This window comes from Chelon labrosus (genome assembly GCF_963514085.1).
Source record: "Chelon labrosus genome assembly, chromosome: 22".
NCBI lineage: Eukaryota > Metazoa > Chordata > Actinopteri > Mugiliformes > Mugilidae > Chelon > Chelon labrosus.
In genome coordinates this window covers 19629965-19650422 of record NC_140355.1, presented here as the reverse complement: position 1 = coordinate 19650422, position 20458 = coordinate 19629965, and positions in this window count along the sequence as shown.

Sequence of the window (20458 nt, the reverse complement as noted above, 5' to 3'; positions counted from 1 at the left end):
ATTAATAGCATTGACTGAGTCGTGATTCTTTGCACCTTACGGAGGTCACAGCTGGTGAGAATTGCACTTCCTGAGAATCTCAGGTAACTCAGTATGCTGTAAAGGTTTAGCAGTGCAGTGAAAACATGGTAGAAAAAAAAAAAAACCTAGTACACATGCCAAGAAAGACAAAAACACGATACTAAGCCTGTAAACACACAAGTAGGATGCATAGACTGTATATAAATATGTACAATGTGTCACCACTTCCTTGTATTGGCCAAACTGACGCTATTCTCCCCGGGATATGGGCGGTGCCATCTTGCGACTTTGGAGGTCCGAGAGTGGAGCCAGGCGGAGCCGTGATATCGATGCCCCGCCCACATTTCCTCCAGACTCACTCTCGTTTTCGTTTAATTAATAGTACACTCTGATCTACCTCCACCAGCTACAATGAAATGTTGGATTATACACTGTCCCGGTCCAACGGGACGTCTTACGGAGCAGTTGGCATGGCAACCGGTAATCGCCATTATGTGACATCCTGTTTCTATCATGTCAAATAAAAAAGGTGGTGGAGCTTATGACCTATACTGCAGCCAGACACCAGGGGGAGCTCTGCTTGCTTTGGCTACACTAATCAGCTCACCTGATAACTAAGCCACATTTTAACAAGGGGTCCTTCTAATGAAGTGGATACTGTGTGCCATTCATAAAACATTAAGCCAGCTTCTATTTGTTTAATTATTGAACATGTTCCATTTTACAAGAAAGGCACACAGAGCCTCGAGGAATGTGTGGAGCAGTTTCAAAGCTTTGTTCAGGACAGTAAAAATAAAGCAAGGCAACCGAGGCGATGGAGAAGATAAGAAAGCTAAAACTCATGTGACACGTCGAGAGAATTCTCCGGTCCGCTCCTCCGCCACTGTCATAAACCGATTCCGCTCTCTTGTGCAGTTCTTTTAAGGCCGTCTCAGTTCTCCCCTCCAAAACCAAAACAGTGCGTTCTGCAGGGCATTAAAAATGGACCTCATTTTAACCCAGATATGTCATTTAAATTTCACAACAGTACGACTCATTTTGTAGAAATTTTTTTTTCTTGTGCCTGCTTTACATTAACATCAAAGCCACCATATAAAATGACTGAATACACCGATCTGCCACAACATTAAAACCACTGACAGAAGATGGGAATAACATTGACCATCTTGTGACAATTCAGTGTTCTGCTGAGAAACTTTTGGACCTGGCATTCATTTGTGTGGATGTTGCTTAGACATGTAGCACCCACCTAGACCAGACCAGGCACCCCCACCCCATAGCAATGACACTCCTTGATGGCAGCAGCCATCCCCAGCAATGTGCACACACAAAAACACTTTCGGAACAACTCAAAAAACATGAAGAACAGCACAAGGTGTTGACCGGGCCTCCAAATTCACTAGATCCCAAACTGATCAAGTATCTGTGGGATGATCCACAGAGGCCCCTCCCCTCAAAGGCCCCCCCATTAACAACATTCTGTTGCCAGACACCACAGGACACCCTCAGAAGGAACATGTCCATTCTCTGATGAGTCACCACAATGGAGACCTACGCAACATTAGGAAGGTGGTCATAATGTTATGCCTGATCAGTGCATTTTTATAACTTCTAAATCCTAAAACCAGAACAGATTAATTTTAACCTCTCGTCGACTGCCGCATTCTGCATGATGACTCTTGCAAGCCTTGCGCTAACTTTACTTTTCATCTCAACTACCGCTGATGGCGTAAGTGACCTCATGCAGTGTCTGGATAATTGTACGGGCTGCACTGTGTCTGTGCGTCTGCTTAGGTCCAGTTGGGGAGATGGCGGCCCACTTTCCGTAAGTGATGAGAGTGGGAAAATAGAAACGCTTGATTACCCCTGACACCGCTCAAACGGCGCTCCTGCCAATGAAGGTTATTGGGCCTCTATACACGAGTGGTCGAATATAGAAGGACACAATTATGATCTAGTTTTTTTTTTTTTTCTTTTCTTTCTCGTCTTTGTCTTACCTCTGAAACCATAAATTATAAAGATGGTCAGGTTGGAACGAGCCCACCAATGCTCCCATCAAAACCTACATCATCATTAGCATCAGGGTCATAGCCACCTTTAATCACCGCTGTCAGTTATTAATATTCCTACCGTCTGCACTGTCATCATCATCGTTATCATTGTTATATCATTATTTGTCATCTGTGAATGAGAGAAAAACACAATTCCTCCAACAACAGTTATTTACTCTCACTGCTTTACTATTCAAACTGGAGTGCCAGACATACAGCGAAGGCCGTAGCAGGCCCCCGAACAAAAGAGTCCCTGGAGGACACGCCGCTGATGGTTTTTCTAATGTGTAATGAATAAAATACACAGAGTGCTCTGGCTGTCCCCCAGGCCAGTAAAACCCTCTAAGAGGCCCTGCGTCCTCGCTTCCTCCCCAGCGCCGCAATCTCCAGCTCAAACAAGACGTGGCAGCTAACGCGTACGTTTTATAACTAACAACACCTGTCCAAGTCCGCAGCCATGACGATGCATCAACCAAAATGAAATCCACTGTAATTGGAAACACTGCCTTTGTTCTCCGAAGCGTAAAAAGTCTCCTGTCGAAGACGAGTCAACAAACAGTATGCAAACACAAACATACAGCTGCTGTCTCCTGACCCACAGCAAACACATGAACACAAACAAAGGGACACATAATAAAAAGGGAGCTCCTGTCCTCTGAAGTAATGAGGAATAGGTTGGACTCTATTTTATTTTATTCTTTTTGGGCCTTAAGCTCCAACTGCTTCCTGCTCTTTGATACCAAAATGTAATTACCTTTTGAAGCTCTGCCTCCCTCTTTTTACTGAAGGATGTGAGAGAAACAGACTCAAATGTGTGTTTCATGTGTTTTCTTGCTGTGCCGACGCTCCAATTACCGAGGAAACGTCGTATGAAACCTCAAACACCTGAGCTCTTACTCCTGTCTTACAGAACTGACTTTCCTTTCCGCCGCTTTCCCCCTCCCTCCAAACACTTTGATATCTAACATCGCTCTTAAACTTAAGATGCGACTCAAAAATTCCATTAAAGCGGCAACACTTCATTCCACCTTAGCCCTGGAAAGGCACCACACTTTCTCAGATGTGACTTCACTCCTCCACAAAACAGTACCCATGAACTCCTGCGTTGGTGGCATGTTTGTTGTTTTAAGACATGTTAATATCGCTCCTCGGAAAGTGGTGGTGAAATGCAGTATATCCAAACTTTTTTGAGAACACACACAACCAGCTACTGAGATCTACAACTGGCCTGTTTGTTTGCAAAGATTTTAACACGGTGGTGGGAGTTGTGGGTGCGGAGCAAAGGAGAATCTGAATCACACCTTCATGAACCAGGTAGGATGGTTTGCTTACTCAGATTGTTGGTTCTGCGTGACTAATTTATGTACTCTGTGTTTCATAGCCGCTAACAAGACAACAATATTCACATAGCTAACACCGACTTCGCAACTAATCGTCGAGTTATTTTTTTTATGTGTGTTATATAGCTATATCTGCTCTTTCAGGTATTTTCACTGACTTTAGGTTTAACGCATTTAATCGCAGTTTGTCATTGCAAGACTTCCTGCTACACTGATGCGCACGTCAGAGTTCGGCTAACCGCTACCAAAATAGAGGAATCGGTTGAAAGTATGTTGCAAGGACTGATGGAAAAACTACCTGAGGGAAGCCTTGATAATTTTCTGCAAATTGTGCAAAAAACAGTTTTGTTTGGCATTTAAATGCAAAGCACGTTGCAGTGAGCACAGAAACCGCCGGAGCTGTTAGCGCTAGCGGTCCCAGCCCCAACTATTTTTTATTTAAAAACCATGTAAAACCAATAGTATTCTGAAATGGCGCTTTAACTTTAGTTCTGTTCAGTTTTGTTCAGAGATATTTTCGATTTCTTTTTTTCTAATGTTTTGAATTGAAATGCAATTGATTTTTCCAGACATTAAAAGAGCTTGAGTTTACAATATTCATCTCTGTGTCTATTATTTGATTCAGTCGTCCACTAAAATCCATTAAAAAAGAAATATATACCTTTTTGGGCAAATATTATTATGCGATTAAAATGCGATTAATCGAGATTAATTAATGATTAATTACAAAGATTCTAATTAATTAGATTAATTTCTTTAATCGAGTCCCACCCCTACTTTCCACATTTTCTAACATGTTACCATCTCTGTACTGGTTTCCTCTCGGCTGGTGATACTCCATTGACTTTTTATTCTATCACCACCACTTGTTTAAAGTTTTAATTTGTCAAATTCTTTGGGTGAAGCTACATCCTAAGTCCTACGTGCAGCCACAATCTTGGATGTAGTTTCTTAGTTTTGTTTGATAGTGAGCCAATATTACATTGCCTGATATTCAAAGAAAAAATAAAAATAAAAAACATTGTCAAAGTAGTTGCAATAGGATTTTAACTTTAGTTAAAGCCAAAACTATGCACCATTTGAAATGCTGAGGCAGTTTCATTGGTATTGGGATTACATCTGCTACGGTTCAGAGGTCTGACCCATGTGGGCGACTGAACTTATTTAAAAACAGGGTTTCGTTTTGATAGCTATCAAGAGTCTGACTGGTGGATGGATGAGTGGGTGGTCATGGAGATGAAAGGCCGTGACACTCCCACAGGCACAGGGATAACAGAGCATTAGGAGAGGAAGTATGCACACACTGTCAAAACTCATCTCTGTGTAGTTTGCGATGTGTCTGAGGAATAGATGAACCGCCGAGGTTAAGGGCAAGGAGGGTTAATGTGATATGTATCTACAAAGCAGGATAATTGGTTTGACATTTAAAAAAGTTTTATTCTGGTCCGGTTCCAACACTCGCAGAGCTGCTAAAAACACAAAATATTTGATAGCTCTGACAGGAAATAAAGTGGATGAGAGTGTTTTAATATGCACGGCAACACAACACAGACATATCTGGAAATAAAGTAATTAAAAGAATAAAGCAGTTACTACAAGCGCGTTGAAATCTAAAACGAGCGTAACCGAAAAACACGGACATGATGGAGGGAAATTAAATCCAGCGGCTTGAAGATCAGAGGACTTGGGATGTTCTCATTGGCCTTTTTTTGATTTTCACAGAAATGCTGTCAGCACAAATCCACGGTGTGTGTTTTATTGGGAGCGCTCGACACTCACACGAGCGCGATTACTGGAATATGAAACGAAAGCAACATTTCCTCGCCATAAAGTGTCGCTGCTACGATCAGCGTTTCCTCACTCGACTTAAAACGTGAAGGTTGTCCTTCCTATGAGGAGGCCACGCGGGAGCAGATGATTCTAGCGCGGCATCAGTTCAGTAGCTAGTAAAGATAAGCACATTTGACCAAATTAGTTTTTGACCGGCTGAGTTTTTGTTGAGCGGGTGCGAAATAATTACTGCAAGCCGGTGTTTTTCATAAGGCTGAACACTTTTCTTGTTGTCGCAATTAATCACTTAAATGAACTCTCGGGAGATTTTTTGGAGCAGAACTAATGGTTAAACAACGGGGTTATTGAATTTTCATTCCGTTTTAAGACTTGAGCATTTCCCTTATTCTGATAAACTGTAATTACTGAATATGTTAATTCATCTAACAGGAACGGATCAAATAGCAATGGGGGGGGGGGGATACACACAGATAGAGAAATCTGAATCTGCAATTCATTCAAGGTTCTGAACGTTCCAGTTATTTTTATTGATTTAAAACAGCATGTATTACTCTTTCAAATTATTTTAATTAGCATGTTTAACAACATGACGGCACAGTGGCGGTCTGGGTTCTAATCCAGCCTTTCTGTGTGGAGTTTGCATGTTCTCCCTGTGTCTGCGTGGGTTCTCTCCAGGTACTCTAGCTTCCTCCCACCATCCAAAGACATGCTTTGATTTAAAAAAGCAATGGTGATTCTATATTGGCCATAGGTACGAGTGTGAATGGTTGTCTGTCTCTCTGTGTTAGCCCTGTGATAGACTGGAGACCTGTCCAGGGTGGACCCCACGGCTAAATGATAATAACAACAAGAGTGTGAATAGGTAACGAGGTCTCCATTTACAAGGCTGTCTGGGTCCCTTGACTTTCAGATGGAAATGAGTGATCCCACAGTTAACCTGCAAATAACACAGCCAAGCTCAAATACAGATGCAACCACAATGCTAAAATCCAAATACAGGCTAGTAACTAAATAGCAATTAATTGGATCCAACTCGACAACTACTTATTTATCATACAGTCACAGGCAGTTAAATACTGGTCTTGTTGGTATAATCTGGTATAATAAGACTTGGCTATGGGAGTTCAATGTGGCCCAGCTGCTCTACACTAAAGATGTATAGAGATACTAGAAAGTAGAAACTACAATAAAGAACTGGAATATTCACCTTAAGTAGCTGACTTGGAAACTTCTAAGGTGGGTACAGCTTATTTCCTATTTTGAAGAACATTATATTTCCCATCAAATTAACGGCCGTCAAATGGTCATCAGTTTATTGGTTATTGTTGCTACCACCCAACAACAACCATGCACTGCCATATACCCCATGAACCAGGTAAAGAGGACACAGTGGATTCGTTTATATGATAAATATTTCTTCAACCGAGTGGACATAAACCACCGACCAGCCACAACATTATGACCACTGACAGGAGAAGTAAAGAACATTGATCATCTTTGGACAGTTCAGTGTTCTGCTGGGAAACTTTTGGACCTGGCATTCATTGGTGTGGATGTTACTTAGACATGTAGCACCCACCTAGACCAGACCAGACACCCCCACCCCATAGCAATGACACTCCTTGATGTTCAGCAGCCATCCCCAGCAGGATGCAACCACAAAAACACTTTAGGAACAATATGAAGAACAGCACAAGGTGTTGACCTGGCCTCCAAATTCACTAGATCCCAAACTGATCAAGTATCTGTGGGATGATCCACAGAGGCCCCTCCCCTCAAAGCCCCCCCCCCCCCTAACATTATCATGTTGCCAGACACCACAGGAAACCCTCAGAAGACCCATGTCCATTCTCTGATGGGTCACAACTGTTAGGAGGAGGCACAAGGGAGACCTGCACAATATTAGGAAGGTGGTCGTAATGTTATGCCTGAGAAAGTGGTTCTGTCCACTGTGGAGCATCAAATCTGCCGGAACAATTATTCAATTGAAGAAGAAGACCAAGAGGGACCCAAGTTTTTAATTGCACTGCCCAGCTTCGTTCCTCTTTCCATCTGGTTGTTTTTCTACCTCCCTCCTAGAAACTCTTCACGTCGCCTGATGTTTACCCCACGTGGCGCAAACATGCTCAGAAACTGGATTTATTCCATCCGGCGAGAATTAATCGGCTCAGGTATGTGCACGGTTATTAGTCGCTAATACTTTTTTTGATTTTTGAGAAGGATTATCAAAGGTTTACAACAACCCAACTCACTCTGATTAAAATTTCTTATTATCAGGTCAGTCTGTCCTGATTGTTGTGGTCGTTTACATGAAGCCAGGTTTTATTCTGATGATTAGCAAAGTGTCTAGTGTCTGCTTAAAAGTAGTCAGTGACACAAATGAGATATCGCAGCTGTAATATAAAAAAGAAAAGGGAAATTAAATGATCCATCTTTGGGAGCCTACCTGTGAGCCTAGTGGGAATACTGTAGTTATGATCTATTCACATCTTATAATGCAGTTACTCAACATAATCTCTCTCACTTCAATCCTCCAGTTGCTTGAGTTCACGGAGATTTTGTTTTACATGTCTTTTGCACGCCAACCTTTATGATGAAAAACATGATTAAACTCTCATTCGGACTATTTCAACTGTCACAGAAATACTAATAGTCTAGGAAAGATATAAAAGTGACAGTCTAATATTAAGGCACAATGACCAACTACTTGAATTCTGCAGTTTTCTCTTTCCACCAGGAAAGCTGTCAAGACGACTTGGAAAAATTACCCAATCACATCTTCGTCCTCCATCTCTCCCCAGAAGTTCCTGAAACAACTGTAACCAATAAAGCACACTTCAAACAACAAGAATTAGTTGCTCTGAAGTGTAGGTGTTGAGCAGAGAAATCTACAAAGCTGCTCTCTGCTCTCTGCAGTTCCTGAAGTGGCAGGATGAAAACAGCACTGCTCAAATTAAGACAAAGTGCAAACCTGCCTAGAGAGGAAAGCTGAGAACTTTGACACTTGAGTTTTTAAAAAAGAACAACTCCAGAGTAGCAGGCGGAGAGAACAAGCGGTAGAGGAGCAGAGGGCCGCGAGTGAAATGCCTCCAGGACAGAGCCCTTACTCATCGTTTGCAACAGCAAGACAAAAAGTTGGGAAAACAGGAGAGTGCAGCGATGAGCCGAAGAGGGCACCTTGCGGTCTCCCACACCCATCAGCTAGCAGTGGGAGGCGGGTTTGCATGCGGTTAGTCCGCAGGGACTGTCAAGCACAGGTCAGATCGATGTGTGCCCTTAACGCGGATCGGAGCTTGACAACTCCCCTCGGTGTTGGCATTTGTGAGTGAACAGCAACTCCCCACCTCCACACAAGTGGAGAGCATCAAAAGTAATGGAACGCTCGAATGCTTTGTTGTAAATGAGGATCTGGAGACAGAAACTACAACACAGAGATTCGGGAATTTCAGCTTGTATGACACAGCGACGTAAGGTAAAGATTGCAGCTCAGACCATTAATCAGAGATCTTAGCTTAATTGTTGATTTGACACAAAAGATAGAGAAAAACACAAGGAAAAAGTATGAAAGCAATGCCTTCTTTTCCATCTGCGCTTCCAAGGCCACATTTCCTAGCACCGGAGACCGCCATGACTCAGATATCGATGGCCTTCTCTTGTGACAAAGGGAAATCATTCACTCTGCAAACACAAGAACCCTCACTAATGTCCTGACATTGAGGTAAAAGTGCCGAAATCAATAGAAAGTTTGCTGAGAATTGACCACAATCAGCGCAATGACAAACACAGAACACGGTGGCATCTGTCAGAGGCGTTCAAACATGAAACGAGCCCCTGAGCGTCGTGACATTCATTTCCTCTCTACCCGATGACATATTTTCTTTTTTCTTTTTTGTCTCTGGCTCTGAATGCATGTCTTTTAAGTTGTGAAACCTTGTGGATTTTGTAAAAGTAAAGCTCTGCGGAGGACAAGGCTGTTTATAAAAGGCTATAATATTAAGTTTAAAGGTGATTAGTTCATGCATTATTCTCGTGTGTTGAAGTAGGCTCTTTCCAGCTGTGTTCAAGTTCATACACGTAAATCTTTAATGTGTTATTTCCAGACGAAATGTAGTTTCAAATATTATCCTTAAAGGGGAACTACTGTTTTTTACAACTTTATTTCTGGCATAAAATACGATCGTTTACTCACCCATATAACTTTTGCGTCATTTGTAGTCGTTTGTGAGATATTTAGATCTGCGTATATTCAAATAGTGGGAGTGACTGGGGCACCGAAACGCAGCCTCTAAATAGTTTTGCTAGTTTTTTGCAACATGGCTGAATATTTTTCCGATTCTGAGGTTGTGGTAAAAAACCATAGCAGCAGCAAATTACAGGTAAACAAGCTGACCGTCGCAGGTGCGCGCGGTGCTCAGAGATGACATCATCCAGGTCAGAAGACATCATCCAGGGTCTGTAGGTCAATCTACAGACCCCGGATGATGATGACAGGTAACTCTGGACTCAACGGGGAATAGCACTAGCGTACGATAACAATATATTGGTGAAATGAACAAGTTTCGTGGCAGATAATGCGTTATTTAGAGGCTGCGTTTCGGTGCCCCAATCACTCCCATTATATGAAAAATATTGTCCGAATGACTCCAAATGACACCAAAGCTATATGGGTGAGTAAACGATCGTATTCTATGCCAGAAATAAGGTCCAGGTTGTAAAAAAACAGTAGTTCCCCTTTAAGGTGGAGAACCTGTCTGGAGTGAAAATATCCACTAAACCTGGCGTAAATTGAACTATTGTTATGTGGACTGACAGAACATAATTGCCTTTCCATATGGTACAAGCTACAATAGCATGTCTGTAAAGGTTGACAGAATCCAGTACAGCTCGTGTGAAGAAAACATGCCAGGTGGTATTTTAGCCCCAATTACCCATATGTTTGGGACAAGTGACCTTTCCACGCGGGTGCACCGCCTGAATGTCCAGGTAGAAACAGCTACCAGCCATCAAAAACTCTTTATTCAAGTGGTTATTCTTAGCCTTTCCCCAAAAGGTTAGACGGGAGACTCTCGCGCTCGCCGCCCATCAGCTTTCTAATGCGTGTCACACAGATAGGCACGCAATGAAATAAGAGAAAGCAGATGGCCGATGAGCTGGAATCATAATTTCATCACTCTCTTTTTATCTCGGATGAAATATCCCTGGGTTGTCATCCAACCATGACACAGCTATGATCCCACTTTCTATCAGTTCTTCTCCAAATGAGGCTTTATAGCCGCATTTAATTCTGCGATGGTTCATCAGGGTTTCAGAAGCAATTACCCGGCAACGGGACACTCATCCTAAATCTGAACCATGCTACTTTTCATTAAATAGCATATGGCCTCCTGTGGCCAGTAAAACACGGCGATATGAAACTACTGAGACTGTAACACTGCAGTGACATTACATTCAGTCTTTGCACAATGATAGATATTTTCCGGAAGGAACTGCTTGTGTGTGCAGAATCCTGAAGAATTCACCCATAACGAGGTGGTTAGATAGTTTGCAGCTCGATACTGCGATGCAACCACGAGACATTTACACAGCTCTTACTCTTAACAAGAGTACTGCTTTTACTATCAGGACCCGCTGCACGCAGGAAAGGGCTGATGCAACAAATTCTTTACACTTTTCTTACGTTGTTAAACGGGAAAGTTTTAACCGAATTACAAAGTTATGTGAGCAGTAATAAATCTAGCCCAAAAAACTGTGTGCACTGCATGTGTTTGAAGCTAAGAGTGGCTTTGTCTGCCTTCAGGTTAGGACAATGTTAAAACTTTGATGCATTATAAAGATGGAGTCTTATAAACTATCTGGAGCAATGAAATACAGTCGCTAATTTGAGCAGCATTGCGTCTGGAAGTATATGTTCCTGTTCAGATTTTTCCTATACATTGTAGGGGTTGTACCAACTTTACTGCTGTGCCATGACGCTTTAAGCAGGGTTAGGGTTAGGACGCCTCCGAGAAGACAGGTGAGGAGCCCAGTGGGTCATCAAGTGTGTGGAAATACTTCAGTAAAGATGAAACCCATACCGTGTGCATACTACTGCAACACACACTCATCTGATAAGGCATCCGCTAACGCTAACAGAGGAACGATGTACATCCTCTCAACGGCACGCTCTATGGTAACAGAGAGAAGGAGGCTGCAAACCAACAATTTGTTGGTGAATTTCATCGTCTAAAGTTATTAGACCTTTAGCTGCTATACACGGAAAATACTTCATTGTCAGTTAATGCACCATGCAAGAGCTGCAAGAGCAAGAGTTTGCAGACCGAGAGCTGCATATTAGAAGTGTCAGACTGGAGCCGTTTATGGTGCTGGCGTGGGCCGACAGTAGCCCTTGTTCAACCTTCAGTAAACTTGCAGAAAAGCCTTCGTAGCTTCTTTAGCGTGAGGCGGTATGTGTTCAGGTCAAGAATATAGAGTTCATTGTCGCAAAGTATTACTTTCTACTCTGTTTTTATGTGTGACGTCATCCACAGCAGACGTCGACTCGACTTTCAAAAATTCGAAGTCATTCGACCCCTAATACATTGTGACACAGCTCATAGATGAGGCGCTGCAGCTTGGTACACCAATAAAAGATTAAGATGTGGTCCTGCCGTAAATAGAAACAAGCAACGTTGTATTATGCAACCCCTGGACTCTGTTTGGAGCCGTCATTTTTTCCCCATGGACGTTTGTCCGACATCCCCTTTTTATTGCTTGACTAACTCAACAAAATTACAAAACCAAAGACAAAATATCAGAGAAAGATTTTCAGAAATTACATTCAGACATCTGCTGAGAGGCTCTCGTATTTAGTTGTGAAGGGAGAAATTGATCGGGAATATAGAATGAGTAAAAAGCACATCCAGAACCTCCCGGTCTGCAGCACAGTGCAGCATCCCTGAAAAAAGGTTGGTGAGAAAAAAAGTTGGGTTGGTGCATACATAAAAATGTGGAAGGCAAAAAGAGATAAAGAGAAACAGCTGCCAGAGTTAGAAGACAACATAGCCTCGATTCAGTCTAATACAACTTAATTTCCTTTACTTAATTAAACCATGTGCAAGGCAAAGGGGAGGAGGCGTCTTGACAAGACTTTAAGCTTTGATTCGCCTAATCAATTCATAAGCTTTAATGGGATTGTAAAGTGTGCTCTGAATGTTTGAGTCAGAGTTTAAAAGTCCAAACAGCAGCGGCCTTCATTTGAAATCAAAGTCCTTAACTCAAAACTCAGGTTTCACTTCCTCTGGAGTTTTTTTTTTTTTTTGCACTTGCGTAGCTACCAAGAGCTCCAGGGGGAGAGAGAGCGCTCTCGATCAAAGATGGCCACCTTTACCGCGACTCAATTTTTGCATGAACGAGGAAGGTTCACCGGGGTAAAAAGAGAGAGATGTTGGAGATTGGGGATGTACTGTAAGGGTACCAGACTCCCATCGCCCCAGTCCTCATTTTAGAAGCACTAGCTAAAGGTTAATGCTCCTCTACCTGTGGAGGAGAGGGAGGAAGAAGAAAATAAAGCACGAGGATCAAAGCTTTTAGGAATGCATTTACGGGACTATAAAATTCATATAAAGCATGTCTGGAAAATCTGATATAACAAGAGCGGATGTGGCAGGAGAAGCAAAACAGAACAAAAACACAGACATGCTCCGTCTCGTAATGATCTCATAAATGCTTCAGCTTTTACATTTTGTGCTTTTGTCCTTGCATTTTCTCTGTTTTGAACGTAGGCGGTATTTAATGTAGCTCCCCCATTTAAACGTCTAATGCAAAGTAAGAGTTAATTCTGGTAATAAATGTGAAGATCATTCATCAACTTTGCAGCTTTGGATCCTTAAAGAACTGGTAAAAGGTCATCAGTACTCATGTGTGCTGCCCAGGCTGCAATTACTTCTAGATTTTAGTGAATTTATTTGAGATGTCGCATAGTTTTTTTAGTATATTTATTTGTAACACATCCAGGCTCTTTGACTGTGAATGTGTCCCATTTAGAAGTGTATGTATCATGCTGAGGTCTGCACCTTCTCCATGCCCCCCTTCAGCAATTTGTCATTCGTCACCTGCCCACTTGTCACCGCTATTCTGTTTTCCCACCCTGACAGTTTTCAAATTCAGCCACCTGCTGACACACCTGTTCCTCCTCTCCCCTAATAGGACCCCATTAGCTTCCACGTGCTGCCTGTCTAACCGGACTGACTCTAGGCCTCTAACATGCTGTCATTTTACTACCAAATTGCCTGTAAACTCTTGCTGTCAGCACTATTCCTTACTGTTTGCGACTTGTCAACATACTGGCCTAAACCCTAAACAGGGACCTGCACGTCGTTATCTGTGACTAGTGCGAATGGATCCGCTGCTTCAAATGAATCTCTTTCGCGAGGGGTTACGGCAGCTCGTGACCTCTGACCCCAGCGAAAATGTCTCCTTGTAAGGCTCATATTGGAGTCGTGAACTATATGCTCATAAGGAAGGACAGTCCGTGAGGTGTCAGCCATAATCTCAGCAGCCATGTGTTTCACCTTGCGCCATATGGGTTCATTTGCCTAAATACAAAACTTGAAATGATAATATAAGCAATGATCAAGAGTGCTCAGCTGGCTAAGGGTCCCTGAATTTCACTGCGGCCAGTCTCATCTAATTATTTTACTGAAAGATGACCATTGTAATTACTCATTACAGCGTAAGCTTCAATCATGTCTGAGCCATTGATAGAAATAAAGGAAAACATAAATCCCAGTTTTGTTTGTAGCCCAGCAGCTCTGATGACCAATGAAGCGAAATGCATTCATGTTTTATGGCTGAGATCACAGAGCAATTAAAGGGATTATAAACCCTTATATGCCACGCTATTTGTGCGCGAGAGAGTGATCGGTCCACTGTTGAGCCGCAAAACGGCGCCAATGTAATCTGACAGTGCAGCTGTCGTCACTAAAAATGCTGGTTTTGTCACTGATGGGCTCAGATTGTTTTAGAAGTTGGCTGACAGACTCCTGAAGATGTGCAAGCAGATGTCTCGCTCTGAAATCCAGCGGGAGGTGCGTTTTTGCAGGAAGACAACGGTGTAAACCTGAGCGAGAGTTACAGTGAAACGTCAGGGGAAGAACGTTGTAGTAGTAGTAGTTGGAGTACAAGCAAACGATGTTTTGTGTTTGTGCCTCATGGGTTCAGATATGTTCTGAAGTTGCGGATAGCTGAGCTCCAAATGGACGGCAACACTCCTGCAGACCATTGTGCTTGCAGCGATCATTTTGACAAGGGATGTGATTGATATCGACAGGTTGGGAACCGGGGCCAATCCAGGCATTTTTTAAAAGATCTGTATCGGGCTTCATCCAAGCCAAGCCATAAACCAAAAACCACATCCCTGTAGCGTCAAAGTGTCTTCTTCTGTTTTAGCGGCAGTTGGCTAGCGTCTAAGTTGCCAAAAATCGAAGAAGATGATTGTGCAAAATGGAAAAAGAAGTCAGACAGTAATTTGTAAATGTAATGTGGATGCTTTGCAAGAAAAACAGAATACAAACGGAGTACACTCAGGCAAAAGCGGCACCAAAACAACAACAAACACTGAACGCTACGTTTAAAAACACTTTCCCAAAGACAGCGTCAAGGCAAGAAATATCACATTGAGGTTTACAGAGTTCATGCCGTTGTTTGGCACCCTTTCGCCGAAGATTTAACAAATGCTTAGTGTGGAAGCAACCAATTGAATAGCAGATTTAAGCTATTCCATTGGGTTCATATGTTTATGTCTCACATCACTGCTCCGTGACAAAAAGCAGCTGGAGTGGACATAATCTGAAGCAACACTGGGGTGTGTGTTTTGAGGTTTCTGGGTGTAATTGTCTTGCTCAATTGTGGAGCAGTTGCAAGTTATGTGCCATTTACACTGAAATACATCGGAAAATAAGGCACATGTTCAAAATCCATGAAGGTATCGCTCAATTTTAATACAGAAGTCAAACATTTTCCTGCTTAAATCAAAGGTATTTGACTGCGCTACAACACGAGAGCCTGACAGAGCATTTTACCCATTCTGTTAAAAGAGTAGCTCTTCCATTTCTGACACACGTGGCCAGCGATGAAAAAGAATGAATAATGACTGCCTCGCCTCTGTTCTACGCTGCTCGCAATCAATGCCACCTCAATAATGCAAAAGTAAAGCCTGTCCGCAGCCGAGGTAAAACGAGGAAAAGATCCAGTTGGTTCAGAAACTGATTGATTTGCCATCTCAGCTGATTATCACCATCTACACTGTAGTTCAAAGCCAGAGGGCAACTGAGAACTGAGCTTTGCCGTTTCATTCGCCAGCAGCTCTCACCCTCAGCCGGGTTCGAAGGATTTCAGATCTGCTCCTTCACATCCATTGCTGCCACATATCCTTAACAACTGCATAAAGCTGCAGAAAGAAGAAGACAGATGCAGAGGTGACAAGGAAGCTTTAGTCAAGTTGGTTCTAATTTATGAGCTGTAAGTGCTAAATAAAATGGGAGTGTGATTTACAGTTTCATTGTCTTGGGATAACTTTCACCATCTGATAAAATGCTTTGGTGGCTGTTTCTGAAAAAGATAACAAGTAATATTTTATTGTAAATTTAGTTATATCCACCAAAGGTTTATTTTTTGTGAAGAAATGAAGCACTGTAAGGCTAAACAACAACTATATCTACAAGTCTGTCAGAGGATGGATATGTACAGACATATGGTGCAGCCTAAGCATACATTACGTAACTAGTTTGTCTATGTCAACCCTCGCGGACCCTGAGGTCTTCCGGCACTGGCCTTTTAATCATACCTAAAGTTAAATCAAAAACACACGGGGAGGCGGCTTTTAGTTATTATGGTCCCCGATTATGGAACAGCCTGCCGGAGAACCTCAGGGCCGCAGAGACTGTTGATGTTTTTAAAAAGAGGCTCAAGACCCACCTTTTCAACCAAGCTTTTAATTGATTCTCTTAATATGTTTTTATGGTACGTTAGAAAGCATTTTATCTATATTGTTCCTTTCTTTCCCATTTTACAGTTTTAGTCCCTCAGTTTTTAGCAATTTTTAGTTTTTAGTAGTTTTTATCAGACTTTTTATTATTTCCTTTTCTATTTTTATTTTAATTATATGTTATAACTACATGTTTTAATTTTATGAGCTGAAAAGCATTTTATCCATATTGGTCGTTTTAGTCCTCGGTTTTTAGCCCCAGTGTTTCCTCATGGGGGCCGACCACACTGGGAGTTGCGGCTGGTCTACTGACGGGGGTGCTGTCCTGTGGGCGGCTCTGGCCCTGGTGGCTGGAGGGCTCTGCACCTTGGTGTGGGGCCTCCTGTCTGCCCGGGTCGGGGCTGTCTCTATGGCGGTGCTCCCTACAGTCGTGGGCTGGAGGCCCTCTCGGTGTGGTCGGCTCCCAAAGGTGGCTTTCTCCTTGCGCCAGGTCTTGGTGCCCGGCCATGTCTCTTGTGGGTGTGTGGGTGGGGTGTGTGGGACATGTCTGTGTGTGTGTGCGTGCGTGTGTGTGTGTGCGTGTGTGTTGGGGGGGGGGGGGGGGGGGGGGGGGGGGGATGTTTGTGTCTCGTGTCTCTGTGTTTTTATGGGGGTGGGAGGGTTCGATTTTTTTTTGTTCTGTTTTTGCTGTTTTTAGCCTCTGTGAGGCACTTTGTGTTGCTTTTAAAAGGCATGAAAAGTGCAATATAAATAAATTTGGATTTGATTTGATTTGATATGTCTTCAGCTCTCTGCTTAACCCTTAAGAGCAAGGAATTAAACTGTGTCCTGATCATAGACAGTATAAAGATAGATGGTGGACCAACGTCTAAAAAATGAGGCCAAAGCAAGTAGAGCTCCCCCTGGTGGCTGGCTGCAGTATAGGTCAAAAGCGCCACCCCCTCCATGTTAGTGGATGAGACTTGGGCCGAACTAAAACATTAAAATACACGTCAAATATATTTTTTTTCAAGGATAGTTTCTGTCATTTTTGGTAGTTAATATAATGATAATGCTTGTTCAAGTGCCAATTGTTTGGATAAGTTTCATTTTAGTTAGTTATTTGACGCTATAGAAACAACACTTTCTTGTAATTGGTGGAGGTAGAGAAGAGCACATTGGTCGGGTCATCTATAACGCAGCTTCAGAACAGGCAAGCTCTGTAGGAAGGTTTGTAGCACTTCTTAGGTTTGTAGCACTTCTTAGTTTCCCAGCTAAGAAAACAGGCTGAACAGAATAATAACAATAATAATGGTGAAGTAAATACTGTATTTTGATGTACAAATTAAGGCAAATTGGTGGTATGGGAGGCCTTACAAAGAAATAATAAAAAAAATAAAATGAGATGTCTTTGCTCTCTAGAGAGCATCAACCAATCACACTAATATGAACGCACGCACACAAATGTACGTAGTGTCAGAAACACTCAGGTATAAAATAAATCTAATTACCACTGTGGCAATCAACATGCTGCATCATGGCAAGTACATACAGATGGGTACGCGATTTAGTCCGCGGCATTTAGCGAAGCGATTTATCTTGCTTCGATGATTAATTAAAACGACCGTAAAACATAAAAAGGAAAATGTCCGTGCCATCACAGCCTGCACCACCCCTGCCTTCCCACTAACAAGGTAGTGTTTCCATCACTCCCTCTTTCAGAGATGAATCAAGGTTAAGAGACATAAATGAAGATGAATTTGTAGTATGAGTTGCAGATGCAGACAAATCAATGGCACCTACAACCGCAATTAGACCACATAAGATCTTTTGGCTCTCTAGTGTGCACTAGAGAGAATCAACAAACCACATTAATGTAAGTACACACACACACACACACACACACACACACACACACACACACACAGTCCAAAACATTTAGATACACACACACACAAAAATCTAATTAGGATTGTGGGCATGCAGTATTTGGATCAAGTACAGATGTACTTGAACGGACTGCAAAATTTAGTCCCAAGCAATTTATCTTGCATCAATAATGCATTAGAAATAACATAAAGCATTAAAAAACAAATGTGTGTAAATTACAGTACTGCACTGCGTTAACACAAACAACGAGGCAGCTTTGTAAAATATGCATTTCCCTCTCTCGGAAACTGAACAGGATGTTGCCGAGGAGCTGGTGGTGATAATCTCAGGGGTAAGAGTAAGGGAGACCGTTTCTCCTGCCAGTTATCAAAACGGCCAATATTTCCCAGAAGTAGTTAATGGGCTGCTGTAATGAAACAACACAACAGTCATACAAAAATGGGGGGTTTGTTTTTTCATCATGAAAGGACACAGATGGATATCATATGAAAGCAAGAATGTCAAAGCTCTCTACGGCATAACGAAACCAGAGCTTTCAAGTGAATATTATATTATATTATATTATATTATATTATATTATATTGGCACAAGCATCAGATGACAATGTAGGAAATCATTTGGCGCTTTGGGCCTTGCATAGTGTCAATGGAAAAATTGCTATTGTGATGATTGTACTACCAAGGTCACAGCGTTTTATCCAGGTATATTTAACTGTACAGAATTTTGTCAAAATTGGTTTAACAGAAGAAATCAATGACAGAAAAATATTAGGTTTCCATTTTAATAATAAGACGATTTGATTTATTATTAAAGCATTAAAAAGAGTAGCCTGACGCATCAGATGATTTGCAAAGAACCATCAGAGAAGTCATCTGTGGAAACTGTTTGGAAAAGGGCAGACCCAACTTCGGCTGTTGATTGAACAGATGGAAGGAACAGCTCTATCATGAGCTAACTTTAATAAAACAGATCTAAGAACAATATACACAGATTAGCCATAACATTATGACCACTGACAGGAGACGTAAATAACATTCACCATCCTGTGACTATTCAATGTTCTGCTGGGAAACTTTTGGACCTGGCATTCATTGGTGTGGATGTTACTTAGACATGTAGCACCCACCTAGACCAGACCAGGCACCCCCACCCCATAGCTATGACACTCCTTGATGGCAGCAAACATCTCCAGCAGGATGCAGCCTGACACAGTTTCGGAACAACTAAAAACAACATGAAGAACAGCACAAGGTGTTGACCTGGCCTCCAAATTCACTAGATCCCAAACTGATCAAGAATCTGTGGGATGATCCACAGAGGCCCCTCCCCTTAGAGCCCCCCCTAACACTAACATCTTGTTGCCAGACACCACAGGACACCCTCAGAAGGCCCATGTCCATTCTCTGATGAGTCACAACTGTTTTGGAGGCACAAGGGAGACCTACACAATATTAGGAAGGTGGTCATAATGTTATGCCTGACCAGTGTATAATGCAGTGGTGGTGGACTTGCCATGTTTACAAGGTACACATCATTATTTTTTCCAAATATACTTGTCACTACATACAGTCGTCACCATTAACTCACATTCGTAGCTGCCAGTAGTTCCTCAGAGGACACCGATTCGCCAAATTGTGGTTCAGCTTCCTTTCTGGGTGTATTAAATAGATAAACCAATGCACTAACATGACCTTCCATAGGCTCCACTGTCAAAGGAAACAATAGCTGTATTTCATGCAAATTGCTGCTCATTGTTCAAAATAACTGTCTTTTGTATTTTCATTAACAAACAGGAATGAGCGTCCTAAACCTTTCCGATGCACCGGCCCTTCTTCTGAGTCATCGGAAAGAAAATCACACATGACTGCCGCAGAAACGCTGAAAGTGGCGAGAAGACGGAGTCCGACATCAATTATTCCCCGGCAGTCATTTATCAGAACGCAACCTAAGTCTGTAGACTTCTGAGTCCTGTAATTTAAAGTCTACTGTGCCGAAGAACTAGGTAAATGATATCTACGCCTATTGATTAAATTAAAGCAGTCACATTACATTATGGATTCCAGCCCATTTAGGGGAAATTGCCAAGAGTGAACAGAATCCCTTCGCAACGGGTTCATAACATCGCCGGCTTCTGTCGTGCCTTGGGAGCGCACTCCATTAGCCTTGAAAACAGACCCGGGGTTCCTGTAGGTTATCATACACCTTGTAGGTCAACAGAGAGAGCTGAATGTCAGCACTATATTACCCCGGGATGTGAGCGCTACAACAAACATCGCATTCGGCCGCCGTCGAGGACATGAAAACACACCAATTTCAGATAAAAATGAAAACATACACTTGGTGGATTTAAAGCTCAGAAAATAATGGCAGATTCTCTCAGAAACGTCTCAGTGCAGGCAAAACAAGGCTTTTTTTTTCCCATC